At 43.0% G+C, this 23,722-nt stretch overlaps 1 protein-coding gene across 4 annotated transcripts in view; it reads left to right on the top strand.

Moving 5' to 3' along the window:
• LRRC8D (leucine rich repeat containing 8 VRAC subunit D) overlaps window positions 1–23,722 on the top strand; it is a 122,915-nt gene that overhangs the window by 14,920 nt on the left and 84,273 nt on the right. For 2 of the 4 annotated variants that reach the window (XR_007454723.1, XM_049616810.1), the window contains exons 2-3: window positions 7,378–7,529; window positions 10,703–10,753. The gene's annotated coding sequence lies outside the window, so the exon portion shown is untranslated. Of the gene's footprint in view, window positions 1–7,377; window positions 7,530–10,599; window positions 10,754–23,722 lie in introns of those variants that run through there. The other 2 variants (XM_049616809.1, XM_049616811.1) reach the window with 2 other exon arrangements.

The following is a 23,722-nucleotide window of genomic DNA, read 5'->3' as shown; positions in this document are numbered from 1 at the left end:
GGAGTTGGCCGAAATGCTGCTCACTTGTCCATTTCCTGGGACCCAGCCTGAACCGAAGCCTTTTTTCCAAATGTTGCAGATCTCTCTTACTCCCTTTCTTGAGTTCTAAATCAACTATTGACGTTTAAAGTTTAGTTTCTGCTGGGAAGGCAAACAGTTCTACCAAGGGAGAAGCGATTTCTCAAGATTAAAGAAATTTGAAATTATAATTTATGCTTAAAAAAATAACGTTAGTCCAAGTTTTAGCTCTCCTCTCTCTTCCTTCTCTACTGTTCTTTATCCTGCCGGGTGTCTGCAAACCATTCTCATGACCTCCTGCCTGTGTGGCATATTTGTAGTGGGGCCAGATTATACATACACCACTGACTGACTTTTTCATCTGACCTCCAAATTCAGCTTTCGAGCCCCTTTGTTTCTTTGAATTTTGCTAACAAAGTCTTCTTGTTGAAAGGAATATTATTTCTCATGGAACTGTATTGATGGTGTGTGGAATAATAGGAGCATGCTTTTTAAAGTTCAGACCTAAGGCCCCCAAATCCTAAACCTCTCCAATTTGCTGTTGCTTACTTTATACTTAGCTCAGTGTTGGCATTTCAGGTCTAGAGGTGGTTAGCACCCATCGGACATCCCAGCCCCTCCCTGAAAATTAAAAGGAGCACAAAAATGAAACTGAATTCCTTGTTTTTCTTCACTCCTCGGTTAATTTAACAGACTCCATTGGCTCGCCCTCATTTGCCCTTTTTACACCTCCCAAATTAATGTTATGTGCGCCTTTGATTAGAACGGTGTGAGTAATTTCTGAGTTGCTTTTGAAAACTGTTCCTTACGGTTCTTTTCTTCACCATACCAGTAGATCTGGCCAGTGTTTTTCTTTCTAGCTGCTTAACTCCTGGGTGGTTCTTGTTGCCACATAAGTTTCAGTTGATTTAGTGATCCTAATTTCATGGCACACTGTATCAAATGCTTCAGAAAGATCAAAGTACACGGGGATCCTTGGATTCCCTTCCGTTGCTAACTCACTTGTGCTGTAGCCAGGCAGTCCTGGAGCCTTGCAGTCCAGGATTCTGCTCAAGGCGAGGAAGCAGCTCTTCTCCCTGGCTTTTCCATTCTGCAGATATCCTTTCCTTTCCTGTATTCATTTATTTAGCAACATGTAGTGGGCTGTGTATCTCTGAGCCCCTTCAACCACTTTTTGCTGCAAAAAGGAAAAACTCTGAGCCTTTCATGTGCCATACCCATGGGACTATTCTCCCCACGAACTTTCATGCTGGAAACAAGCCCCATCTAATTGTACCTTATTGGTAGTAAAATGTGTTGGTTAAAAGTAGACTCTGTGGCCAGCCAGGCTGCCCGAGTTCTGCTATTTGCTAACAGTGTTACTTTGGACAAATTGTTATCTTTTTGTCTGTTTCCTGATCTGTAATACAGAGGTAGTGGTAATTCCTACCTCATAGGGTTGTTATCAGGAATAATTGAGTCAGTGTATGTAAGTGGCTAAAATTTGTTTAGTTAGGTTTAGTTTAAACCTTGGTGAATAATCTTTCAGAAGTTTATAATAACGTTTCTGGGTTTTCTAGGCATTTTGTTACTCTTTTGTGCTGTTTGCCTTAGCCATTCCATTACAAGCAAAGGAAAGAAAACTAAATCAAACTATCCGATTTTGCCACCTTAGGGTTATTCATAAATTGCTTTTTTTCCTTTAAGATTCCATTATAATAGGGGCACCTGGGTGGCTCAGTTAAGCTTCCGACTTCAGCTCAGGTCATGAGCCACATCAGGCTCGATGCTGACAGCTCAGAGCCTGGAGCCTGCTTCAGATTCTGTGTCTTCCTCTCTCTTTGCCCCTCCCCTGCTGGTGCTCTGTCTCTCTCAAAAATAAACATTAAAAACATTAAAAAAAATTTTTTTTATGTTTTTATTTTTGAGAGAGAGAGAGACAGAGCCTGAGCAGGGGAGGGGCAGAGAGAGAGACACAGAATCTGAAGCAGGCTCCAGGCTCTGAGCTGTCAGCACAGAACCCAATTCAGGGCTCGAACTCATGGACCGTGAGATCATGACCTGAGCTGAAGTCTAATAACCGACTGAGCCACCCAGGCGCCCCATTAAAAAGGATTTCTTTATAATAGATAATTGAGAATTGATATATTCACTACAACAGTGATGTGTGTGAATTATTCTCTCTCAGCTCCTATAATTTGGTACCTTCAGATGTGTACAGATGTTTATGATGTTTATGTATTTTTTAAATCCTTTTTAAGAACACGATTTTGTTGGTAGTGTAAGTTTTATTTGTTTGACTTGTTAGGAGCAATCCTTTTAAGTTGTTGGATTTTTCATATATTATTTTTTAAATGGATGCACAAAGAGAATTAAATTTTTTTAAGACTGTTTTTAACTAAGCTCTACACTCAACGTGGGGCTCAGACTTATAACCTCAAGATCAAGAGTCACATGCTGGCCTGGCTGAGCCAGCCAGGCGCCCCTAAATATTTTTTTTAATAAGGAAGCAGAAATACTCACTACAGAAGATGAATAGACAAAACGTGCCTTCCAAAGAAAAATGTCTTATAGGGCAGTGTTTAGTCTACACAATACACATCACAGTCAGCAGTCAGTAAATAACCCACGGCTGTCCACGGCTAAAAGTTTGTGCCAGAACCATTTTGAATACTCTTAACTTGTGTATAGGTATTTGCATTTAGTCAAACTTATGTTGTTTCTTGCTATTCTTTCATACTTACGCTCTTTAAGTGACTGCCCATCAGCCAGGATGGCCTACTTTACTTATATATTTCCATACTAACTGAAGAATGAGAGGGAGACTAGGAAAAAATGTATTGAAATTTTGATCATCACAGTATGACCTGTAGATCTGTCTTCTTTATTATTTCATGAAGTAATATTCAGCCACAGCCCAAGAGCATATGTAACCTAATTTGTATGGACTTATGGACTTGCATTGCCAGGGTTTAAAATGAGTTGGCCTGTTGCAAAATACACATTTACAATTTACACTTTACAAAAATTTGGCAAGGTGATGAAGCCACATGATGCAGCTAAGAGAACATTACAAGTTGGGTTTGAAAAGTAAGTAAGAGTCTTCTGAGTAAAAGTTGTGTAGCACAGAACTATAACTCCACAGCCAAAAAGGCACCCACTCGTTTCTCTTTAATTAAAAGGAGGAAGTACAGACCCAGGGTGAGTTTTAGCTCCATTACCTGCTGCTTTGAGAAAATGACTTAACATCTGTGAGCCCCACTGCTTCTTCTCACATAGGGTTAGCGACCCTTCCCTGTAAAGGCAGTTCTGCAAATTCAGTGAGGCAGGGCATGTGAGGGCCCCCAGGTCAAGTTCCTAATTCTGTGCAGCCTGGGTGAGTTCCTATGTGTGATTGGAAGCCTGTGACCCTGGGGCACTGGGCTGAGAGGTCTACCAGCCCAGGTCTATAGTCACCCTGGCCCTGTGTTTCTCCTCTGTGGCTGGCTTTTCGAAGTCCTGCCATGGGGTGCTCCAAGCAGTGCTTTCCTTCTCAGCTCCTTCAAAGCCAGGAAATCCCTGTGCCCAGAAGGGACCCTAAACCATCATGCAGGCAGAATTTTTTAAAATGGTGTGTACCCCTTTACTACATTTCTGCTGTGGGAAATGACACTCTGGCTCCTGGAAAATGGCTCATACCCCTCTGTGGGTAGATGCCAGTCTAGGCAGCCAGTTGGCTCCGAGGACGTCTTCCTTGAAAGCCATGGCCCAGGTTCTGCAAAGGCTGGGAGGTGAGTGTGAGTGCCAGAGACGTCCTTCACCGAAAAGCCTGTTCCAGGTGCCATCCTGGAAGTGCAGACAGACAAGGACACTGACTGAAGGCTGCGAGTACAGAGAGAGACCGTCTCTTAGGTGACCAGACAGCTTGTCAGTTTTCTTTTTCTTGTTTGCAAAATCCAGCCGTAATAATGACCAAGAGTCCTCGTACAAAGAAATCTGTGGCAAACATTTTTAACCACCAAAGTAAGGTCTTTGTCTTTCTTTTTTATGATGAAGGAAGATAAGCAGCATCATTTGAGACATGAGTTTATCATCTCCTCCTCCACACCTCTTAGTCCTCAGAGAAGCTGTCTCTCGTCACTTACTTTGGAGCTTCCAAAATGGCTTTCACAATGTTGCCATCTTCATCCATGGACTGTCATACCTAGGGAGTGGAGACTCTCAAAATGAACTTCCAATATCCTTCCAAAATCAATTTTATCTCTTGTGGCATGATCTGTACCTACTAGGGAGCATATTTTTTCTCTTCCTAGGAGGTTGTGATATACATAATGTGTGTGTGTGTGTGTGTGTGTGTGTGTGTGTGTGTGTGTGTGTATTTCTCAACAGGTATAAGGTAGAAACACTTCTCCATGAAACACAGAAACACAGAAGGTGCAGGAGAATAGCTGAACAAATGGGAAAGTATGATATGGTACTTAGACCTTGTGGCTCTTAGGAAGTATGTGTGGGACTGATGCAGTCATAGGAGTGTTGTATGTATTATCCAAATTGTAAACTTTGGGATCCATGCAAGTTAATTTAAGCATGTTTCCTTTGGATTTTCTTAGGAATTCGCTTTTTCTTCAGAGGTTTTCCTTCTAGGCTCTTGGAGTCCTAATGAGTAACAGAAATGAAGGTAGGGATACCAAAATGTATTGTATTGTATTGTATTGTATTGTATTGTATTGTATCTATTTTATTTTATTTTAATGTTTATTTTTGAGAGAGAATACACACACGAGTGGGAGAGGGACAGAGAAGAGACAGAAGATTTGAAGCAGGCTCTGCACTGACAGCAGAGACACCCACATGGGGCTCGAAATCATGAACCCTGAGATCATGACCTCGGTCAAAGTTGTGCTTAACTGACTGAGCCACCCAGGAGCCCCCAAAAATGTATTTTAAAATAGATTGTGTCCTCAAAAACATGGTAACATTGACAGTTTTTTTTTAAATGAGAGAGAAGTGAGAACAGTTCTGAGCTACGTGCCTTCCTTTCTGTTGCCTTCCCACCGTGTACTTTATGGAGGGGGGGATATGGTAGTGCTTTGGGAAAAAGGATGAAAGACATGAAGAGATCTGAAAAGAGATGAAGAATTGACAAGTCTAGGGAGGCAAAGGACTGGGAGAAGGAAAAGGTGGCAGCCAGGGCCCAGCGGGACCCTAAAAGGATGCTGAGACCCCTCAGAAGTTTGTAGTGACAAGCCCTCATTAGACTGGGCATGCCTGAAGGATGGGGATGTATCTCTGCCCCCACCCAGCCCCCGCTGCCCCTCTTGAACTGCTCTTGCTGTGCACCTGCGCATGCTCCTACTGCCGAGTGTGCTCCTTAGGGAGGGGGCAGGCAAGGGCAGGTGAGATGCAGTTCATCTGGAGACAGGATAAACTTTCTCCTTCACTCTCTGCAAGTGCCTGGGGTCTTGCCATTGCCAAGATTCTTAATCGCCTTTCTATATGTGCTCTATTTCTTGGCTTGTCAGGAGGGCAATAGCACACTATTACAGGTGAGTGTGAGCTAAGCGCTGAAGCAGAGAGGAATGGAAAAGGAGAGAATTTCAACAGTTTCACTCAAAGCTGAGGTCATGTGTATGTTATTTTATTTTCCCTCTTAAAAAATCCCAGTTAGAGAAAAGAATTCAGGGAACAAATATTAGTCAGCTGATTAGGTTCTGAACTTGCACAGACTTTGTACCTTGGCATAAGAGTGGCTATCCTAGAACCTTTTGAACTTTTGCCATTGAGTAATTCTGAAAAGGCTGAAAGAGCCAGTCGTAGGCACTGGGGAAGAGCACTGTGTCCTCTGCTTGGGTAATAAAGGTACATATTATTGAGGTGGGTAAGGACCCTAGGTAGTCGAACAGGGTTATAGCATGTAAATTGCAGAATCATTTAGAGATGAAGAAATGGATCACAGATGGTCACTGGGCTTGATTTGTCTCCCAGGATTCACTATTGTTTTGAGAATTAGCAGAGTGTAGAGGAAATGGCCCAGATTTTATACTTAGGAAAGACCTGTTATTCAGCTCTCCATTTGACCACTTTCTAGCTGAGACATCAGGACAGTTACTTAACTTCTCTGACCCTATTTCCTCAGTTGGGAATAAGAGAATAGGACATTCATAGATCTGTTGGGAAATGTTGAAACTAAGAGCTGATTAAAATGAGATGCTGTCTAGCCAAGAGTAGGAACTTAATGTCCATCAATTTCTACTTCAGTCAAAATTTGGCTTTTTATATAGAATAATTGCCCTACTCTCCGTGTTGAGTTTTGAAACATGAATAAATTTTATTTAAGCCATCAGCTTGTGATAAAAGGAGCTGTTTATCCAAGACAGGCCTGTAAGTACCTTGTAACCCAAGAGATTTGTGTGCAAGGACAGAGAGGGTACAGATGAAGCCATCCACATCTGGAAGTCCAGAAACCAGGCACTAAACGCACATACAAACTCCTAGGGCTGGCATGCTCTGCATATAGCAGATTCTTAAACCATCTGTTTATTAATTTTTAAACATTACCCCGAAGTTCACCAAAGTCAGAGGGTAGCACAATCAACCCAAACTCAGAATTTTGGAACTGCTTTCTGATTTCATAAGCACAGAGAAATCCTTAGTTGTTCATTGAAAGAACGCACTATACCACTGTCTTCTGTGTGGGATTGGTATCCGTCATGTTAGGGGACTGTGAGCTTGAGGTTGGTGCGCCTAGAGACCGTAGCCCCCCTGGAACGCTCTCCCCGCCCCTCCACCCCAAGTTCGCGGCAGTGTGCACGCTCTCTTGACTCAGCCAGGCGCAAGACAAGTAATTTCCTCCCATCCTCGGGTCTTTCAGTTGCTGAGCTGGAGTGAATATACTGGGATGTGGCTATGCGCTTTACAATTTTGCATAAATCCATCCTCCACTCCCTGGAAAGGCTGGGTCCCGTCTTTACACCTTCCCCTAGGCGATTTTGTTCCACGGGCGGGGGCGGGGAGGAGAGGAAAGGAAAGGAGGAAAACGGAGGCAGACTACACGCGGCACCGCGCTCTGCGCGCTCGGGAGGAAGCGTGCAGTCCATTGACTCGGTACTTGTGGGGAGGGGAGAACCGAGGCAGGGGCTGGAAACGGAAGGGCTGCGAGCGCTCCGGCCGCGAGGCCTCCGGCAGGGGGAGGCCCGGGCCTCGGGGAGCCACCTCGCCAGAAGCCGGTGTAGCGGGTCAGAGGACAGCGCCCGGAGGGACCATGGCGAGGCGGGCGGGGGCGGCGGCAGTTATGCAACCCGCAGCCCCCCTGTGTCCTCCCTCGCGCGGGTCTGCGCCCCTCCCTCCACTCTGCCAACACTCGGATCTCTCGCTCTTTCTCTCCCCTGTGTTTTCAAACAGGAAGTGCACGGCTGTCTGTAACGTGCCGGGTCCCAGGATGGAGGAGTGAAGTCTCTGTCGCCGCTGGTGCCAGCCTGCGGAGCGCCCCCCTCCCCCCGGAAGCCAAGTCCCCGGAGAGCGCCCTGAGGGAGCAGGGTGGCCGCCTGGTCCAGGTGCGTGGGGCCGGGTCGGGGAGCCCGCGGGCCGGGCGCTGGGCTGTCACTGGCCGCCGCCCCTGGGTGCCGCCGAGCCTGCTCTCCAGCTCCGCGCCGCAGCCTCACTCGCGTGCCGCGGTAGCCTGGTGGCACCCCCCTGCCCGCCTTCGTCCCCAGGGGTCTCTGCCCAACTGTGGCCTGCTGCCCCGGGCGTGTTGGTCCCCCGCCCCTGGAGGGCGGGAGGGCTTTGGGCTGCCTGACGCCTGCGGGACCTCCCCGGGCTTACTTAGCCTAGGCAGGCGCTTTCCAGGCGGGGCTGCCTTTGCCCGGGAGGTTTCCCGGAGTCCCCAGCTGCCCTCTCCGCCCTCACCGCCGCCTCCTCCCGCCACTGCTGCCCGACGCGGGGCGCTCTGTTGCTCCGAAGTCTCTGGGAGGCTTGGATGTTACGAAGGGTAGTGTGTGAGAAGTGGGGACCTAGGGAGAGAGAGAGACGGTGAGCGAGGTGTAAGGTGGAAAGGGGAGCAAGAGTCTTGGTGCGCGGCTTCCGAAAGCCCACCTTCTCAGCGGAGCCTTGCTGTCTGTTGGTGTGTTTGTTTGTTTTGTTTTGTTTCTGTTTTTTTGGGGGGGTTGGGGGGGTGGTTGGAGCCAGGCTTTCAGAACAGAGGGAATTAGTGATGTAGACATGCGCTGGAAAGGTAGCGACCAGGAATGAGGGACAGCTACTTCTGAGGTGTTTAGTCTGGTGTCTGGCTGCTTAACTCCAGTTGTGGTTTCTCTCAGCCAGGCTCCCTTGCTCAGACAGAAGGTACTCTTAAAGGTATGAGCCAGACGTCTTTATTCATTATATTCCATTTTCCATCAGAGGAACATGGAGAATGACTTCTCGCATTCACCAAGTAGTTTATAATTTCACATCTGTGTCTTGCTGCATCTCGGATGTTCCCAGGCGGAGAGCACAAACTGCTCGAGAAGAGGGTGGTTTCATGCACAGGCTTAGTGCTTCTTCATTTCCCTGGCAGCTCCGGTCTCTGCAGACTAAGTCAAATTGACTTCTCCCCTAATGAAAGCCTGGCCTTGTTTCTCCGCCTATATTTATCTACCTGGTGAAACTCCAGTCTGGTGGAGAGCCACTAACGGAGGTTGGATAGTTGAGAAGAATCAGTTTAATGGCAAGATTGGCCTCAAATGCAATGTTTGAACAATGTTAAAGCCAGTAACGTCCTCCTACTCTTATTTTAGAGGAAGGGATGTGAGCAGAGGACTAGAGGGGAGGCAAGTCAAGAAGGGTCTCTTTCTACAGCGTTGGAGGGAGTGTGTAGAATCCCACTACCATGTGCACTTATTAACTCCTTCACCTTATGGGGAGGCTAAGCTTCATCAGGGAGCAGCGTTCGCTGTAGATTTAAATTCGTGATGTCATATGCTGGCTATGCTATTCTAATTTGTACCTTTTGTAATAAAATATATTCCCCTACATAACTAATTTTGCTTTGAAAGGAAAATCTTCTGTGGTCAGGTAGCCTGGTAAATTTGTACTGCCCTCTCTCTCCCTTTTTTAACGCCTGTCATCAGTGATTTTAATTCCGTGATCCCATTATTCCAATAGTCCCTCAGAACTTTAATCCCTTTTAGAAAGCAGCTGCTTTGAGTGTTGCGATAGTATCACTAATTGGCATAATTGCGTTAGCAGTAAATAGCCAAGATACACTGTGAGAACTGAGCAATTAATTTCATCTTTCTCTAGATAGATGGACTTGGATGTCTTAAATTTGAATTTCATTGTGATATGTCCGTGTTTAGGCCTCTTCTCTTTGCCAGATACATGACATGATTAAAATAAGTCAGTGAGAGGGACTCTTGAAAGACCTGTACAACCGTAGTGTTTTGTCTCTCTTTTTATACCCAAGTATACTCCTGGCTCTCCAGTTCGTTAATTTATTTGAGGAGTGTCTTCAGTTCGCTCTGCTTCAAGATAAAATAGAACAGCCTTTGTGACTCTCCAAACTCATACCCTGTTTAGAGACAGGATTTGCTCCCACCCTAGGAAAATTTAATATTAAGTAGTAACCCAGAAATAATGATAATTGATCTTAAGAGCTCTTCATTTTCTGTTGACAGAGCACATTTTCTAGATCGCATTTATAATTTGTTACTCCCTTTCATAGTCTGGTGAAACAGGTCTTGTTCACTCTGTTTTGTGGAGAGAGGAAACTGAGGCTGCGGAAATGGGACTTGTAAAATGGGACTACGTAAATGGGGATGCTGGGACGTCTTTTGATGAACACGTCCTTGGCACATCTGTAATCTGGAAAGTTGCTGCCTGAGAAAGGGATGTCCATGCTGATTCAGGTGGTCTTTCGCTGTTCCCAGCAAGCTGGTAATGACCGACTCCAGACTGGCCTTACCTACGTCTTTGGATCTTTTCCCATAACCTCTACCCAGAGCTGAGGGGTTTTTGTTTTGTTTTGTTTTGTTCCCACTCTGACATTTACACTTCCTCTGTGTTAGTCACTAGATTTAGCTGTGTTTGTATCAATCTGATCTGTTTTCTGCTGCCAGAATTCTAATGGCATATTTTAATTTACAGATATTTTATGTCAAGTCTTAGTAAACTGTCTCTTTTTGAAGGGTCAGATTGATTTTTAGAACAGAAAAGCAGTACTTCTGGTTTAACCCTAGAACACTTTATGTCCCAGAAAAGAAATAATAAATTATAAAATGATGTGTGGGACTGTCTCTACAGCCCACTACCATACATAACGTACTACCACCGTATATAGCCCTGCAATTCCCACCCCAGTTCAGGATACCCACAGTAAAGGTCATATCACAGGGGTGACTGGCTGGCTCAGTCAGTAGAGCATGATCTTGGGGTTGTGAGTTTGAGCCTTATGTTGAGCATAGAGATTATAAAAAAGAAAGAAAAGGTCATATTACAGAACAACAATAGCAAATCCATGTATGCTTTAAATTCTATGTTGAGTAATTTTGTAGTATTCTCCAGATGGAAATAAGTATATTTCTTCTTATCTTTGTGATGCTTAAAGTTAAGGTTTTCTTTAGCTAATATTTTGTGCGGCATTAAGAAAAACATAAAATTGAGAGTACGTTTTTACTGGGAAATGCTGCATGCAATATTTATTTTGTCTTCAACAGAATATCTGTAGTGATCTATAACTTCTGTTCCTTAGAATTGTACCAAGTATCAGAAGGGGAGAAGGTGGGAGAGGAAAGAGATAAAAGTAAGTGGTCTTTCTTTTATAAATGAGGAATGAAATATGTATTTTTTCTTAATAAACAATGGACTGCCATTTCTGTCTGTCTGGGACAGTTCCAATAGCTTGTGAATAGGAATGAAAGCATACTAGCTTTGATGTTAAATGCCAAGGAGAAGTTTGTGACCAAGAGAGGGCTAGAGTAGAGATTGATTGTGTTAGCATTTTCATTTTTTCAAAACCCTCTGGTTTTTTCATGTCCATTATATAGTAAAAATTGTCTTCTATTGGAAATTGCAAGCTTTAAAGCAGTGGTTCTCAACCCTTCACACAAATTGGGAAGCTTTTATTAATACTTAAAGATTTCAAAGATTTTGATTTGCTTAGAGTTTTACTTCTTATTTCTGATGATTGCTAATTTTGAGTGACAGAGGTACTATGTGTCACTCAGCTGAATATATAGTGTAAATAATGCCTATAAAATCTTCTTGTACTTACACAGTAGGAGTATATATCTATGTGAGACGTGGGTTCAGTGCACTGAAATCTGCCAGCACCTTGAAGTGCATGGGCTGGAAAATCAGGACCAAAGTAAAACAACTGCTCCGGGCTAGGGCTGGCGAAATGGTGATTTAAATGTCCAGTCTGTTAGCCATCAGATTATCAAGATACCAATCTCCGTCTTTCTTGTACATTAAATAGATGATGTGTAAAGTCCTGACTTTGAATCTGATTTTGTTTCCAGGTTAATTGTTTTTCATGGTCAACTTTGAGGTCTTAGAAGTACTCAGTTATGGATAACTGGAATTCTTGTAAGACCATTTTCCCTACATTACTTCTGTGCATATCTTTTCCTTACGTTAATATAGTCAGGACTCTGACACCAGTTGCATAATTGCCACTGGTTTAAGTACCACCAGCAGCAGCCTTATTTTCATTTCCCAGAAGCTAAAAGAAGCTTCTTCTCAACCTTAACCTTTACAGTTTTTGATAAGTACGTGGAAAGAGATATTATTTTTCCTTATTTTGTGGTGGAAAAAATGGACACATAAGTTCCTACTGAATCGGTCTCTTTGGTTTCCATGCCTGTTTCTGTGGTTTTGGTGTTCTGTTAAAGACAGGATAGGCCGAGCACCAAAACTTATTAAGGTTAGTGCATAATGTCTTTTTTTCTGATTAAACAACAACAACAAAAAATCACTTCCTACTTAATGAACACTTCATGTGTGCTAGACCTTTACATGGATTGTCTCTAATCTTCCTGGTGTTGTGCACAGTGGATAATCTCCCTGTTTTATAGGTGAGGAAACTGAGGCAGGCAGAAATTATAGCTTACCCATTCACAGAAACAAGTGAAGCCCTGGACTGGGATCCAGATTTCTGATTCCCCATGCTAAAACTGTCCCTCCTTCATATCTGCTTCTTTCTGTCCTTAACCTCCCTAGTGAAGAGAAATGATCACACTTCGTTTAGTCTTAAGTTTAACTTTGCCCTCTCAGCAGGGGTTAAGTTACAGCCACAGAGCATATAAAGGCATTAGGAAATTAGGGACGTGGAAGAGTTAAGGTTTTTATGAATATTTTTGGCTTTCGCACAGTATGTATTCATTTTTTGCCCTAAAAAGCCTAGATATATTGACTCTGTTGGTGAGAGTGTCTTGAGGCAATATTGGCCACAAGCAGCCCAGCTGGATGTTAGGCTGTAAGCGTATTGGTTTTACTGGGAACTCTGCAGTTTGTTGGCAGGTTTGTATCGCCACCAATACTGCATGATGATTTCTTTTTTTATTAACAAATTTCCTGATGTTGGCCAATCTGATAGATGTTATTTGTACTTCATAGTTTAATTTTGCCTTTTTATGACTACAAGTGAGGTTGAGCATCCCTTCCTTTTGCTTAATTTAATTTCCCTTTTCTGTGAATCAGGTCTCTTGCCCTTTTCTGATAAGTTCTTTGAAAGAATTCTTCTGGCATTCCTGTATATTCTAGAAATGAATCCCTTCTCTGCTTTGGGTATTGTGAACACTTTCTCCCAGTATGTCACTCGCCTGATAACTGTGTAGGGTGACTTTCATTAACAACAACAAAAATCTTTAATTTTAATGTAGGTGAACCCATCGTTTTTTTTGTTTTTTTTTTAATTTTTTTTTTCAACGTTTATTTATTTTTGAGACAGAGAGAGACAGAGCATGAACAGGGGAGGGGCAGAGAGAGAGGGAGACACAGAATCTGAAACAGGCTGCAGGCTCTGAGCGGTCAGCACAGAGCCCGATGCGGGGCTCGAACTCACGGGCCGTGAGATCATGACCTGAGCCGAAGTCGGACGCTTAACCGACCAAGCCACACCCAGGCGCCCCGAACCCATCCGTTTTTAATGTTATTGTGGTCTGTGATTGAGTCATTTCAGGAATCCTTCCCTGTTCTAGGATCATACCATGGTTTAGTCTTCCCTCACTTTATTCAAGTTTTATAGGTTTACTCTTGAGTTTTTAAACTATTTGGAATTTAATATATGAGGTAGAAACTATTTATTTGTGAATGAGAGAGAGCATAAGTGGGGAAGGGGCAGAGGGAGAAGAAGAGAGAGAATCTTTAAAAAAATTTTTTTTTAATGTTTATTTATTTTTGAGAGAGAGACAGAGCATGAATGGGGGAGGGACAGAGAGAGTGGGAGACACAGAATCTGAAGCAGGCTCCAGGTTCTGAGCTGTTAGCACAGAGCCCGGCGTGAGGCTCAAACTCAGAAACCGTGAGATCATGAGCTCAGCCGAAGCCGGACACTTACCCGACTGAGCCACCCAGGCACCCCAGAAGAGAGAGAATCTTAAGCCCAGCGTAGAGCCAGATTCAGAGCTCAATCTCACGACTCTGGGATCATGACCTGAGCTAAAATCAAGAGTCGGACACTGAACCGACTGAGTCACACCAGCATGCGCATTTTTATTTTTTAAAAACTGGTCATGTTGTGAGTCAATTTGACCAACACTGTTTCCGAAATAATCTACTCTTTCTCTACAGTTGGTGCTGCCTCTAGCATATAAGTGTATATTGATAGAGATCTCTTTCTGAGATCTCTCATTTGTTTAGGTGACTTAATTGTGTGTTCCTGGGTCATTGATACCCTTTTAAAATTATTATGGCTTTCAAATATGTCTTGTTACATGTACATTTATATTACCAAGATTGATATAAATTTAAAAGTTCAAAAATAGCAGCACCTGGGTGGCTCAGGTCATGATCTCATGGTTTGTGGGGTTGAGCCCTGCGTTGGGCTCTGCACTGACATCACAGAGCCTGCTCTCTCCCCCTCTCTCTCTGCCCCTCTGCTCATGTTTGTGCACACTCATGCACGCGCTCTCTCTCTGTCTCTCTCAAACATTAAAAAAATAAAGTTCAAAAAATACATTATTTTAGGTAGATTTCTTGCTGTTATTTCTGTGTGTGTTAACTCTTAACACCTGCAGACGTCTTCTAGAAATGTGTTTACTTCACTGGGAGCATTATTTAGTAATGTAATTTAACATTCCTTACGTTACATTTCTTTCTCAGTTTTATTTTTTTAGCAACATGGCTCCCTTCCACACTTGGTTATCTATGTAGGGCAGGGGGGTCTCACTTCAAAGGCTTCTCTTTCCTCTTTAGTGCTTTGCATGTACTTATAGATCTGGGATGTGCATTCCTAGTATGGCTTTTGAGTGAACGTTTGTGATGCTGTAATACATGGCTGAAAACTCTTGAAAACCTGTTGATTGTAGATGTCTGTTTATTATTGGGAAAACATTGCCAGTTTTGACTTGGTTTTCCCCGTTTACTTTGCTCCACATTCTTCTCAGATCACTTGGTCTCATCCCTCTTCCAGGCTCTAATACATGTCACCCTGAATGCTGGATCACTTGATTTGATAAACAAACATTTGCATGCCTATGCAGAATAGTGTCCTTTTTCCTTAGTTGATGAAATGGCATGAAACCATGTTGAATATAACATGGCTTATATTATTGTAAGTAAATGTGAAATTACTGTGGGGGACAAATTTTGGTTGCCTGGACCAAAGATATTCTTCTTGGCCATCAGGTCTAGCATTATATGGGTGATAGGCTATATTTTATTTTTCTTTTGTTTGGAGTTATTTATAGGTGCTTTGTGGATGTAGGGTTGCAGTCTACTGAAATTTACTAAGCTTACACAAAGTCCAATAAAGTTATAATATAGAATGTTCTAGAGTCTAAAACCTGCTTAGACAGATAAGACCATGCCCTTGGGCTGTTGGAGTTGTTCTCCCAGTGTGCTTTAAACAGGATTCATTAGGTATTCACCTAAGTTTGATGATAACAACCCCAGCTACTGACCTGATTGAACTTACATACTCAGGAGAGGTCTTCATCTGTGCTGACATTTCCCATTTCTCATTCAGGTTCCTTTATGCTCACCTCACCAGCTGTCAGATCCACCTGTCTTACCAGCCTCCTCTCTTATTCAATTATTCTAATATAACTGACAGCAAAGCTACTTCATCCATTCAGCAGACATTTGCTGAGCTCCAGACTACTAGATCTTAGTTTCCCTTCTCTCTCTTCCTCCTACCTGCTGTGTGCCAGTCATTGTGCTAAATGCTGAAGATATAGTGTGAATATGACACAGTGCCCGACCTCAGAAGATAGACACATAAATCATTAACTGGAACTTAGAAAGTGAGGCACTTTACCGCAGTACGTTGTGATAAATAATAATAGAATCGGGCACAAAGGAGGCAGTGATTTATTCTTTCTTATTTGTGAGGGAAGAATTCATGAAGGAGGTGATTTTGGTGCCGATTATTAGAGGGATAGGATTACTTACCAGGCTGTAGAGAAGGGAAAAAACGAAAGAAATAGTCCAGGTTCGGAGCCCCGATGAGCTCAATGTGCGAGGAACATAGAGTATGAGTGACTGGAGCAGAGAGGTCATGGTGCAGGGGAAAGGGGGCTGGAGGTACATCTTGGCCTCGATTCTTGATCCAGCCATGTCCAGGGCTACACATGCTATTTCTGGTAGTGGTGTTTTTTCCCGACCAGAGATGAAATAAATGCTTAAGTCACGGTCTTAAGGTACATGAAAAGGAAGCAGGGAGAAGTCCAGTGACTATTAAAACAACACAGGTGGAAGTAGTGAGGACCAGAATTACGTTGACCATGGTGGGAAAGGAAAGGAGAGGATGGGTTTGAAACTCATTTAGGAGAGAGAATTGGTTACTGATTGAATGGAAAGTGGGAGGGGAGGGAAAAGAAAGATGGCTCCTGGTGTTTCTGGTTGGGAAAATTCGCTGATGGTGTCATTAGTCAGAATGGAAAGTATGAGAGGAGCAAGTTTGGAGAGAGAGTAGTGACTTCAGTTTGGAGTCAAGTTGGGGTGCCCCTGGGACGTTCAGTTGACCTTGAGAGGCCTTGCCCTAGAGAGAAGTCACAGCCAGAGATGTGCTTTGGGGAGTGACTGGAACTGATGACTGTAGCTGTGAATGTAGCTGAGATCACTGATGGATGGCCCTATGACCAGAGACCAACAGACAAAAGGGGAGAACGAAACAAGATCAGGAAATGGTACAAACAAAACCGATGGGAAGCTTGAGCACTAGGGTTTTTGTCTTGTTTCTGTCTATTGTCATATGGTCCTTTGAATAAAACCCCCTGAAATCATTGTTACTGGCTTTTATTTACCTTATTTAAAATATATATTTTTTTAATGTTTATTTATTTTGGGGAGAGAGAGACAGAGTGCGAGCAGGGGAGGGGCAGAGAGAGAAGGAGACACAGAATCCGAAGCAGGCTCCAGGCTCTGAACTGTCAGCACAAAGCCCGACGCGGGGCTCGAACTCACCAACCATGAGATCATGACCTGAGCTGAAGTCAGACACTCAACCAACTGAGCCCCCCAGGTAGCCCCGTTACTGGCTTTTAGAGATAAGTTCTCTGAAGCTCTGGTAAGGAACTGGCCAAAGCACCCGGGTAGTAAATAGAGAAAAGCTCTCAGGTCTGTGGGAGGCCTCAGGAAGGCCAGGTAGTGCAAAGACTGAAAGTGGGAGCCTGGATTTGGCCATGAGAAATTCAGTTGGTATTCGGTAGTCGGAAGAGTTCTTAAGTCAAGGGTGAGGAAGGACTGAGGGGGAGGCACCAATTGGAGCATGTGTGCACACGTTTGTCCATGAAGGAATATTTTTCAGGTGTAATTGTGACCAGAGCTTGTATTTTGTTTGACAATAAGCGGAGAGAGTAACCAAAAGTAGAAGAAGAGAGAATGAGTGATGGAGTAAGGCTTCAGAAAAGATATGATCTGGAGTGTATGCACGATCAAAGGAGGTATCGTGAGAGGGAACAGGGACAGTCATTCCTTTGGGATGGGAGAGGAAGAGAACATACATCTGACTGTGGGGGCACCTGGGTGGCTCAGTTAAGTGACTTGACTCTTGATTTCAGCTCAGGTCATGATCTCAGTTCATGAGATCAAGCCCCACGTCGGGAGGGAGGGTTCTGTCAGCATGGAGACTGCTTGAGATTCTCTCTCTTCCTCTCTCTCTGCTCCTCCCTGACTCATGCACACATTCTCTCTCTCTCAAAAATAAATAAACATTAAAAAAAAGAAGAAGATATGTGTAACTATAGATGAGTGCTAGTGGAAGAGGAGGAAGCTGAGAAAGTTCGTTCCTGATGGCTTGGGTTTTCTTAGTAAAGTAGGAGCCGATGAAATCTGGGAGTGAGGGGGCCTGGAGATGATAGTTGAGACTTGGTAACAATAAACTTGGAGAAAGGAGCTCACGGATTTAGGATGAGTAAATGTATCAGTTGGTGTTTTGTCAGCTGGCATTAGGTGCTGATGGTGGGGTTTTCTTCTGGTTCATACAGTAAGATAAATACCATGACTGACCTTTTAAAATAAAACCCAAAAGCCTTGCCTGAAACATTAGGTTTAGATGGTGATTTAAGGAACCTAAGGATGAGGGGGAAGGAAGGAAAAGGAGCACAGAAGGAGCTAAGAGATTGAACGTTAGGGAGCCCAAGTTGGGGTCTGAGTTCTCCCATCAACAGGCAACGGCCTTGGGGAAGTCCACTAATCTCACTGAGCCTCGCCGTCCTCACCTTTCAGGGGAGAAAATTACAATTCATGTCCCCTCGAGTCTCCCGTAGGTCCCAGAACATCTGCGAGACCTGTTCGTTATTAGACAAAAATGAGTGGCCAGAAGAGTAAGAGAAGCTAGGTTCCTGTCATTTATCATTCAGGAGTCCCTCTGATACCAGCCCTCACCAGTGCCTTTGGGGAGTTGACAGGCCAGCTGTTGGATAGCATGCCCAGGATCCACTGCAGGCCTGCACCCAGGAGCTCAGGAGGAAAGGAGAGAGGCATGGGGCTGTGAGTGGTGCAGGGCGATGACAGGGTAGGTTTGCTGCATGTGTGTACCTTGGCTCCCCAAGACCTCACAGGGCACTTTGTAAAGGCAGTAGGAGGTCTTTGCATTCATCATCTGTGGTATTTCTTTCCCTTGTATGATTGGATTTTATTTTCACTGGGTGTATTTCTCCCTCCTCATCAAAAAAATAGCATTGTGGAAGAGAATTCAACAGTCGAAGAAGGGTGAGCATTATTTCCAGCATCTTGCCTCAAAAGACTTTTCTCCTTCCCATCTCCTTCACTACACCTTGATTTTTTTGCTAGTAGAGAAACCAGAAATAGTTTGAAGCATTTCATCACTGAAGGCTCAGTTGGGAATGTTCTTCCCCTGGATGAACATTTACTTTTCAAAGCTGTTTAAACTGTCTGATTGCTGTTAAGCACAGGGATGACAGGGTGCCTGGCTGGCTCATTCAGGGGAGTATGTGACTCCTGATCTTGGGGTTGTAAATTCAAGCCCCACATTGGGTCATAGAGATTACTTAAAAATAAAATCTTAAACAAACAGGGATGACATCTTAAAGCCCTAGAGTTCTAGCTAGCATTAAAAAGTGAATCGAGATCGGGGTGCCTGGATGGCTCAGTTGGTTGAGCGTCCAACTTCAGCGTGGGTCATGATCTCATGGTTTGTGAGTTCGAGCCTTACATCCAGCTCTGTGCTGACAGCTCAGAGCCTGGAGCCTGCTTGGATTCTGTGTTTCCCTCTCTCACTGTCCCTCCCCTGCTTGCGCTCTCTCTCTCAAAAATAAATAAACATTAAAAAAAATTTTTAAAGATTAAAAAGAAAAAGTGAATCCAGATCAGGGCGCCTGGATGGCTCAGTTGGTTTAGCGTCCGACTTCAGCTTGGGTCATGATCTCACGGTTTGTGAGTTCAAGCCCCGTGTCGGGCTCTGCGCTGACAGCTCAGAGCCTGGAGTCTGCTTGGATTCAGTGTCTCCCTCTCTCACTGCCCCTCCCCTGCTCGCGCTCTCTCTCTTTCTCAAAAATAAATAACATTAAAAGTTTTTTAAAAAGATTTAAAAAAATGTGATGGGGTGCCTGGGTGGCTCAGTCGGTTAAGCGTCCGACTTCACTTCAGGTCATGATCTCATGGCTGGTGAGTTCAAGTCCCGCGTCGGGCTCTGTGCTGACAGAGCCTGCTTCAGGAGCAGCAGGAGCTGCTTCAGTTTCTGTATTTCCCTCTCTCGCTGCCCCTCCCCAGCTTGCACACTGTCTCTGTCTCTCTCAAAAACAAATAGACGTTAAAAAAAATAAAAAGAAAAGAAAAGTGAATCCAGATCAGGTGAGTAGCTCCAGAGCTTACTGTAATAATTTAACAAGCCTAAACAGGTAATGGGACACTCTTTTTAAAATTAAGTCTCTAATCTTTCTCTATGCTATTACATATTTGAGAGAAACTTGGGCATTTCCTTTTTTCTTCATTAAGCTATTACACAACTTAATGCTTGGAAAATTCTTCACAGGAAGAAACAGGGTGTAACAGTTTGCATGAGACTTTTTTTTTTTTTTTTTTTTTTTTTTTAATTCACCCTTTTAGCTTAAGTCTGAGAATACTATTCTCTCTCCAGGCAACTGTTCTAGTTTCTTTCTGAAAGTCTTAATTTCGCCACATAATTAAATATTCATCTAAGTGAAACATAGTTCAAAAAAATTAAAACCGTCTAAACGTGAAGTTAAAACATAGTCTATAAATGTGTTCTTCCATTTCCTGAGAAACAACAGGAAAGGTTTGCTTTCTCAAAATAAACTAAGTAGCCTGACTGTGAACTTAGAGTAGTGGAGATCAAAGATTCCAGCATCATCACACAATGGGAAAGTTTCAGTTATTTTTTTCCAACCTCAGAAAATCAAATTGAATGCTGCCTTTTTTCCCCTTTTAACATGCGGAACCAGGATATGTATGTGGAATTCAGAAACTTCCATTGGCATATGTGAAATTGTCATCACCGGACCACTTCCTAGTTTAGTGGAGTCCGCTTCCAACGTGTGTTTGGTCAGTGTGGGCCATGCTAGAGATGCAGCAATGAAAATGTCCTTTTTTGGGCATTCAGTTCAGGAAGATCAGAGAAAAACCCACTGAGTTTCTGCAAACCTACATTATCTAAACTTGAACTTAAACATGCTAGATCAGTGAAGTATTGCAGAGCTCAGCTAGTAATAAAAGCTTAGCAGCTCACATTGGTCATGAAACTGCATGGAAGAAGGAATCTACAGAATTATTATACACACACACATTCTCAAGTAGCAGTAAGAACGTTTGTTAATATTTCTCTACTTCCAGAAACAAGGAATGAGAGCTCATCTTTAAGGAAGGGCATCAGTTGTGTTATGGTTGGCAGATTTTTGTTAGATACAAGCAAGATTAGGGAGAAATAAGTGTGTTAAGAATTTATTTACCATTAATTTGTGGGTTCAAATAATATGCAATTCTGTATTCCTCAGATCCTATAAAATAGGTCAATATTTGGTCAGACCTATAAAATAGGTCAATAAATTGATATATTGGATAATACTTATATATACTGGGAAAATGACTTAAACATTGAGAACTTTACAGAATTTCTCAATAGACCAGTTTTTTTCTGCATTTGTCTTTCAAGAAAAGATAGAACAGATCTCAAAGCTCCATACAGCTTTGATCTCTTTCTTGCTGTTTTTTTTTATTTTTTTTTAATTTTATTTTAAAAAAAAAATTTTTTTTAATGTTTGTTTATTTTTGAGACAGAGAGAGACAGAGCATGAATGGGGGAGGGGCAGAGAGAGAGGGAGACACAGAATCGGAAGCAGGCTCCAGGCTCTGAGCCATCAGCCCAGAGCCTGACGCGGGGCTTGAACTCACAAACCGCGAGATCGTGACCTGAGCTGAAGTCGGACGCTCAACTGACTGAGCCACCCAGACGCCCCTAAATTTTTTTTTTTTTAATGTTTATTTATTTTTGAGACAGAGAGAGACAGAGCATGAACAGGGGAGGAGCAGAGAGAGAGAGGGAGACACAGAATCTGAAACAGGCTCCAGGCTCTGAGCTGTCAGCACAGAGCCCGACATGGGGCTCGAACTCAGGACCGTGAGATCGTGACCTGAGCCGAAGTCGGCCGCTTAACCGACCAAGCCACCCAGGCGCCCCTCTTGCTCTGTTTTTAACCTAGGTCTGTGTTGACACTGGGTGTCTTATAGACCGTATATATTTGGGTTTATTTTTTAAAGATAAAATCTGATAAGTTGTATCTTTTTAAAAAATTTTTTAATGTTCATTTATTTTTGCGAGAGACAGAGACAAAGTGCGAGTGGGGGAGGGCAGAGAGAGAGGGAGACACAGAATCCGAAGCGGGCTCCAGGCTCCGAGCTGTCAGCACGGACCAACACGGGGCTCTAACTAATGAACCGCAAGATCATGACCTGAGCCGAAGTCAGACATTTAACCGGCTGAGCCACCCAGGCACCCCAAGTTGTATCATTTACTTCGTGTCTTTACATGATTCACATTTAAGGTGATTATTGATCTAGTGGACTAAATATCTACCATGTTTGTAACTGTTTTCTATTTGTTGCAGTGGCTATTTGTTTCCTTTTTCTCCGTTTTCTTCTGTGGTTTTTAAGCGAACATTTTATATGATTCTATTTTATCTCCTCTTTAAGCATGTCAGTTATACTTTACAATTTTTTTTTTTTTTGGTGATTACTGTAGAGTTTACAATTGATTTCACTTTCTAAATTTTTTATTAAAAGCAAAAACATGTTTGTGTGCATATGCATAGAAAAAAATTGGAAGATTATATATACTAAGACATTAAGAGTAGTTAATCTTTGGGTAGAAGAATTATAGTTAGTATTTACTTTTTTTAAAGTATTTTTTGATGTTTACTTATTTACTTATTTATTTGAGAGACACAGAGAGCATGAATGAGGGAGGGGCAGGGAGAGAGAGGGTGAGAGAGAATCCCAAGCAGGCTCGTTGCTGTTAGCACAGAGCCCAACGTGGGGCTCGAACTCACAATCTGTGAGATGATGACCTGAACCAAAATCAGGAGTCAGACACTTAGTCAGCTGAGCCACCCAGATGCCCCTCTTTTTTTTATTTGAGAGAGAGAAAGAGTGTACGCGAGCAGGAGAGAGCGGCAGAGGGACAGAAGGAGAATCTCAAGCAGGCACCACACTCAGTGTGGAGCCTGACTTAGGTCTTGATCTCAGCACCCTGGGATCATGACCCAAGCTGAAATCGAGAGTTGGATGTTCAACTGACTGAGCCAATCAGGTCCCCCTTTATTTTCTTTTCTATAGTTTTCTGTATTATCTGATTCTTTTCATGGCAAGTAGGTATTGCTTTTATAATCAGAAAGAAAAAAGGCTCTTTTCCTTTCGAAGGGAGAGGAGAGGGCAAATGACAGCAAAATAAGCTGAAAATTCCCTATTCTGTGCTTTACCCTCTCTTGTCTTCCAGCTTGAGACCACCACACTGCCTCACAGCCCCATCACTGCACTGGTAGGAACAAGGGAAGGGGTCTGCTGCTGCTCCCCTTGCGCTGGGAAGGTTGTCACTCCTGCCCTGTACCTTCTCTGCCTACACAGTGAGAATGACTTAGGGATCAATCCACCATGTGGTTTGACGTAAAAAAAGGTTTTCACTTAATATAGAGTTAAGCATACTTCTCTGTTTCTGCATAATTAAGTTTTCCTCTGCATGGAATGTCCTTATGCCTCTTAAGTGTCTTTCACAAAATAATGAGCAGTGTAAGAACACTTGAAAAGCAGATTGAAGTGGAGCTTTCCTTGTAAAATTTGTAATCTTTCTTTGGTTTCCTGGTATGAAACCTGTGTTGGGCAGGGTGGGGAGAGACTGTTAGAGGTAGTATCTCTAGTAGTAGGTGAAGAGCTTGTAACTAATGTGAGGCTATTGCTGTCTCTATTTCAGAAAACTCCCCCTCATTGCCGTAGTAGAGAAAATAACCATTGTTTTTTCGGTGTTGATTATATCTTCTCAACCTATTTGGATTTGCATGTAAATCAAACCCACATTAAAACTTAAAAATTGCATGGCTCAGTGTAAACAGATAAATGTAGATTTGTTTAAAAAATGGTTCTAGGGTGGCTCATTTGGTTAAGCATCCGACTCTTGGTTGAAAGCTCAGGTCATGATCTTGTTAGGGTTCATGAGATTGAGTCCTGTATTGGGTTCTGCACTGACAGTGCAGAGCCGGCTTGGAATTCTGCTTGGAATTCTCTCTCTGTCCCTCTCTCTCTGCCCCCCCCCCCCCAATAAATAAATAAACTTAAAAATATATATGTATAAAATAAAAAATGGTTTTAGTACCAACTAATCTGCCAGGTGTTTTCAAGAAAGCCATAAATTTTATAAGTACTGTAGTAGTTCGTTAGCCTCTAAAATTGGGATCATTATCTCTTGCTGCTTGCCTGCTGCATCCAAGTAAGCAAAAGACCAGTGAGGCTTTTTGTGTCTTCTGAAAGAGAATTTTAAAAAAGCAAACCAGTTTTGTCTGTATTTCCAGGTGAAAATTATAGGTCTCCATTCTAATATAGTCTATTAATAGAGTTGGGAAATTTCACTTAAGGTAAGAAG

This window comes from Panthera uncia, assembly GCF_023721935.1.
Source record: "Panthera uncia isolate 11264 chromosome C1 unlocalized genomic scaffold, Puncia_PCG_1.0 HiC_scaffold_4, whole genome shotgun sequence".
NCBI lineage: Eukaryota > Metazoa > Chordata > Mammalia > Carnivora > Felidae > Panthera > Panthera uncia.
Note: the sequence above shows the minus strand (reverse complement) of the source record. Positions and strands in the feature narration are given on the sequence as shown.